The 6000-nt window shown below is 41.9% G+C and overlaps 1 protein-coding gene across 1 annotated transcript in view; it reads right to left on the reverse strand.

The window, feature by feature from the left end:
• Positions 1-4043, reverse strand: part of LPAR1 (lysophosphatidic acid receptor 1) — a 144124-nt gene extending 140081 nt beyond the window's left edge. The window contains exon 1 of the mRNA XM_056519397.1: positions 3580-4043. The gene's annotated coding sequence lies outside the window, so the exon portion shown is untranslated. The remainder of the gene's footprint in view (positions 1-3579) is intronic.
• Between the last annotated feature and the right edge of the window lie 1957 nt (positions 4044-6000).

Below are 6000 nucleotides of genomic sequence, written 5' to 3' on the forward strand. Positions count from 1 at the left end.
ATCTTGACATCTAATCCCCGATTGCAGGGGTCCCGCTGCTGGGAACCCCCGCAGTTTCTCATGCAGACACCCATCTGTGGCAGCTTTGCAGAGTGATGTTCGCTTGGTGTCTGAAGGGTCATGACTGTCACAGACTCTGCCCCCTTGTGACTTCACGCCCCGCCACCTCAAGGCAAGTCTATGGGAGGGCCCTGTAATTGTGACCCTTCAGATACGGAGCGAACATCGCTCTGTGCAGCTGCCACAAGTGGATGTCTGCATGAGATATTGCGGGGGTCCCCAGCGGCAGGCCCCCCGCGATCAGACATCATATCCCCTATCCTTTGGATAGGGGATAAGATGTCTTAGGGCTGGAGTACCCCTTTAAGGGTGCATTCATACATATTGTATGCGCTGCCTATTTTATGCTGTATTTAACTGTTTATTTTATATCAATTTATGAGCATAAAATCTGCAGCAGCAAATCTGCATTGGATATAGTATGCGTGAATGACACATGCAATTGTGATGCAGTTTTATAAGCCAAAGCCAGGATTGGATCCAAAAAGAAAGAAATGTTTAAACTGATGTTTCTTCTCTCTTTTGTATCCACTCTTGGCTTTCACTCCAAAGCTGCTACATGTGTGATTCCAGCCTTTCGGCAGTAAAGTACTACAGAAGGAGAATTGATTGTAGACGCTTCAGGCTAAAAGAAGCTCGTGACTACTTGACCTTAAACCCAACATGCAGGCAACAGGATATCGCTGTCTGAGAAAGTGACATTACATGTAGGACGAGGAGGGAAAGTACAAGAGCATCAGGTCATGCTTTGATGCTAGACATAAAACGTAAAGTGTAAATAACATATAGGACAAGTTATGCTGTATCAGTAACAGTGAAAGCATAACATACAAAAATCTACAATTCTAGATGGTTTTCTATGTCCTAACTGCAACTCTATGGGAAAAACACCTAAAGCCAACAATTGCCATGTATATGGATGCATGGTCATATTCCACTAGGCAATGAGGTCAACATGGCCTTTTTATTCACTAAAATTATAGTAGGTTCCTAGTGAAAAAGGTTGTCCCATCAGGCTGGCTCTCATGGTAATGAGGTTGTCTTTGGTGGGGCAATCCCTTTAAGAATAAAAGGACAGTAAGGGTTGCGGAGGGTCCGACCGCTGGAACCTCTTGCAATCTCCCGTATGGGGCCTCTGCAGTCTGCAAAAAGGGGGCATGTCAACCACCACATGAAGCGGCAGCTTTCACACCCCCTCAATACAACGCTATGAGAGAGCCAGAGCGCTGCATTTGGCAATCTCCGGCTCTGCCTTAGCGCTGCATTGAGGGGGCGTGTAGGCCACCGCTTGGTCCTTAGGATAGGGGATACGTTTTCTGATCCTGGAAAACTCCTTTAACCACACCTACTTCTAGAAAAATGTTGGTCATGTTGGAACTACATTATCTTGAAAAGTCTTTGTGGCCTTTTTCCCGGTGGTCTTCTGCCAGTTGCTTTTTATATGCTTTTTAGGACCAGTACTATCTTATGAGACATTATTTGTTTTACATTGGCACATTTTCATAAAATAAGGAACACCATTCTGTTTAATCCTTTCATGACCCGCAAAATGTTTTTTTTTTTTTTGTTTTCTTTGCCCTAACTTATTCTTTAATCAGTGGGGCCATGCAAGGGCTTGTTTATTGCATCACCAATTGTACTTTGTACTGACATACTTCATTTTTCCAAAAGGGGGGAGGGGGGGATTGATAAGGGGGTGGTTTACATTTTTTAGGGGAGTGTATTTTTTTTTATTTTTTATATTTATAATTTTTTCAACTTTTTTCCCACTATTTCAGCCCATAGAGGACATTTATAATCAATCATTAAATTGCTCAACATAGATCAGTGCAATGCATATGCATTGATCTATTAGATCAGCACTCTACTGGTAGAGCCTGGCAAAGGCAGACTTTATCAGTAGAAATGTCACAAGAGGCACTGTGTCCTAGCTAAGGGTTCGAGCTGGCGTGATAACTGATTGGCACCTGCAGGGGTGCTGATTAGACCACCTATTTTCTGGATAGTGGGTAACTTTTGATCTTTGGATAACCACTTTAGGCGAGTTTTACTATATATATTGTCAAATATGTATTTAGTCTTCTATTGGACCATACATGATTTAGATTATATATTGCATTTACCATAGATGTATTAAGAAAACAAAATAATTATCTAGGTTATTAGCATGAATAGCTGCAGGGTGTTCATACGGCAAGTAGGTGGCACCAGTACTTACAGGCTGCAGCCTCACTAAACACATCTGGAGGAAAATGGTTAAGCAGTAGTGGGAAACAGACAACCACTACAAAGCTCAGGCAATGAACGTGTGGTGAAGCGTGAGGCTGCCTCTATTCAAACTGCGGAGAGACGCAAACAAAATTGTTCAAGATGACAGACATCAAAGACCACACTACATCAAATTCAACACACTGAACACATTAGCACTAAATCAGAGCCAAGGAGAAGGAACCTTGAAGTTGCCTTTGCAGATGAAGTTTTTTTCAACTCTCTCCTTACATACCCCCTGAATGGTTGTGTTTTACATTTTCTTCTAGATTTTCCATAGGTAAACTTAACCAGATTCCTAAAGCTAAGGATGGGAGAATCAATTCACCAGACTTACAGAAAGTAGACTGATGTGTCTCTTGGAAAATGGGAGGAGACACAAATTTTGTAAGATGTTCCTGACCACTGAAGATGGAAGGTTCAGTTCACTAAGATAGAAGCCCCCCCGCCCCCAAATATTCTTCAATATTTGCTCATTTCTGTAAATGATTAAGTGAATATCCGTGTGTAACATTAATATCCGTAATCAATAAATAAACAACATACTAAATAAATAAATAAAATACATGAATACATACACACATTGGCAGTGAGACTGGTGAGAAGGCCAGCTATAGCTGGGATTCTCCGTCTACTGACAAACTGTAACAAACACATAAATCCTAATGCAATAAGACAATCATTAGGGCTAGCAGTACATTTACCTAATAAAACTTCATACACACTTGTGGAATGAGTGAGGAGGGAGTCTGTCTCCGAAGCATAAGTAAGCTGTGTGATGCTTAAGTCAGAAGGGCATCCTCGCTGTATGCATTAAGCTGGCCATAATTCTAACAAAAGGGTATCTCTCAAAATAATCTATTATTTGAATTGTTACCTCTTTGGCACCAACATTTTTTTGTCCAACCAAAAGTATTTTTTTCCCATTGGACAGAACATTTATCTTCTCTAATTGATAACTCTACTATGGTCCTTGAATTTTAATGCACTAATTTACAGAAAACTATGATATTTTTTCAGTACAATTAACTATTTAATAGCCGTGTTGAAGTAATAGCTTAAGCACCAACATTTTTACTATTGCTTTCTTCTAATAAGATGCAGAAATAATAATCATAACCAAGCGTGTCAGCATCAAATTTCTCACAATCCAACATCTGTGAAGTGTTAGCAAACTCATAACATTTTCTAACGACTATTTTGACACATGTAGCATCGACTTGTGGACTAATAAAAAGTTAAATGCTTTACCTGTTCTAGCTCTACGTTGATCCACGTTGCAGTATTTCAATCCAGGATTCAAGCCAGAAAGTAAAACCTCAGTAGATATTTATTTCAAGTCCCTCCAGACAAACTGTCTCCCAATTCCGTCACTGCGAAACAGATCCACAAACTACTTGGAACATCATTGTAGGGCATTCAGTAGAGCTCAACAAGAAGAGAATAATTGATAGGAATGTAGAATCTCCAAATTCTAGGTCATTACTGAAAAGAAATAGCAGTACCAAATATGAGTATCTGGACAGGAGGAGTTAAGGACAAGGTGAGACCCAACTTCTCTCTTCTTACTTGTCTGTCTTTATTTTAGAATAAAAAAAATGACTTGCACTCCAGGTTCCGAAGAGATTGTGCTGCCAACCCCAGGGCAGGGATTAAGGAGTGTGGGATGATAGCACAGAGACTGCCTGTGCTGTAATGTCTGGGGTGTATGGAGAGCAGAGTGCTGAATGCTTCTCAATGCCAGTCCCACCTATGTCACTCCCCCTCTCTGCTAGTTTTCCTGTGTGTACTCCCAAGCACTGTCTCCACCTCTTGAAACTCTTATGAATGAACAAGCTCTTGACATTTGTTATCGCTTGCCCAGGGGCTATTTAAATAGTGGTGGCACTTTTGAAGCACAACACAGCAAGCAGCCTTCTAAGCATTATACTGCTAGATCTGTTTTGTAGATGTCTGGATGTCCTTCTGTCAGTGTTGGTTTGCTAAGCGATGTATCACAGCTTTTATTATTTGTAAACGTTAGGCTGGGTTTTATTTCAGTCAGTTTTTCTGTCACCCAATGGCCTCAAGACAAACTGATCATGACAGAGACTGTATAAAAGAAGAATCGTAACAGAACTGATAGAGACGGATGCACTTAGAAGCGTAGATGTGAATAGGCTATATCAGGGGTAGGCAGACTTTCGGTAGTGCTGTGGCCATTTTTTTTATGGCTTTGGCTTTTCATGGGTGTGGCTTGCTGTGGGTGGGGTTTGTGGGTGTGTGACTTGTCACAGAGTGTTTTTTTTTTCTTTTCAAAATTGTCCCTACATATTGTTCTCACTGTGCTTTTAACTCGAACCTGTATAATACAGAACACAGAATCAGACTCCACCATAATTCAGACCCCAGAATCAGACTCCACCATAATACAGACCCCAGTATCAGACCTCCCTACATAATACAGACCCGCAAATCAGACCACACCATAATACAGACCCCAGGATCAGACTCCACCATAATACATACCCCAGAATCACCATCCACCATAATACAGAGGCCAGAATCACCACCCACCATAATACAGACCCCAGAATCACCACCCACCATAATACAGACTCAAGAATCACCACCCACCATAATACAGACCCCAACATCACCACCCACCATAATACAGACCCCAGAATCACCACCCACCATAATACAGACTCAAGAATCACCACCCACCATAATACAGACCCCAACATCACCACCCACCATAATACAGACCCCAAAATCCGATACCACCATAATACAGGCCCCAGAATCACCACCCACCATAATACAGACCCCAGAATCACCACCCACCATAATACAGACCCCAGAATCAGACCCCACCATAATACAGACCCCCCCCCCCCGATAATACAGACCCCAGGATTAGACCCAAGTCGTGTTGCACCATAATATAGATACAGTTACATTAACTGACTCACAATTCACGTCTTTTACAGTCGGCATCGTCATCTTTCCTTGTGTTCTCTTTCTGGCTCAGACCAACATGACGACGTCTTCCAGCCAAAACCCATTAGCCCAGCAGCCTGCACCTGTAAGCCAGGTCTGTATAATAGTTTGGAATCAATAGTGCTGGCCAACTTATTCTTTGTTTGTATTACACATATGGGGGAGTGGCTACCTCCATATTGGTTCTTGCACCCCACCCACCTCTATTAGGTGTATATAAGATGATTTGGATGTTTCAGATCCTGCAATGCCTGCTGATCTGTTCACACAGAGGCATATTCATAGTGTAGGGTCCGTCCCAATGAGATCACCTTACCGTGGTGGGATGGTTCAAGCTATTTGGCTGCCAAATTGAAAGCTAAGTATCTCACTATTTCATTACTGCACCATAGCTGAATAGCTTCTCATGTTGTATCTATATACTCATGTTTTATCTATATCTTTGTGCTAGCAGTGTGCTGCTGTATTCTGTTGCTGTATATTTAGCCCAGCAGCCTGCACCTGTAAGCCAGGTCCGTATAATAGTTTGGAATCAATAGTGCTGGCCAACTTATTCTTTGTTTGTATTACACATATGGGGGATTGGCTACCTCCATGTTGGTTCTTGCACCCCACCCACCTCTATCAGGTGTATATAAGGTGATTTGGATGTTTCAGATCCTGCAATGCCTCCTGATCTGTTCACACAGA

The sequence above is a fragment of the Hyla sarda genome, chromosome 1, assembly GCF_029499605.1.
Source record: "Hyla sarda isolate aHylSar1 chromosome 1, aHylSar1.hap1, whole genome shotgun sequence".
NCBI lineage: Eukaryota > Metazoa > Chordata > Amphibia > Anura > Hylidae > Hyla > Hyla sarda.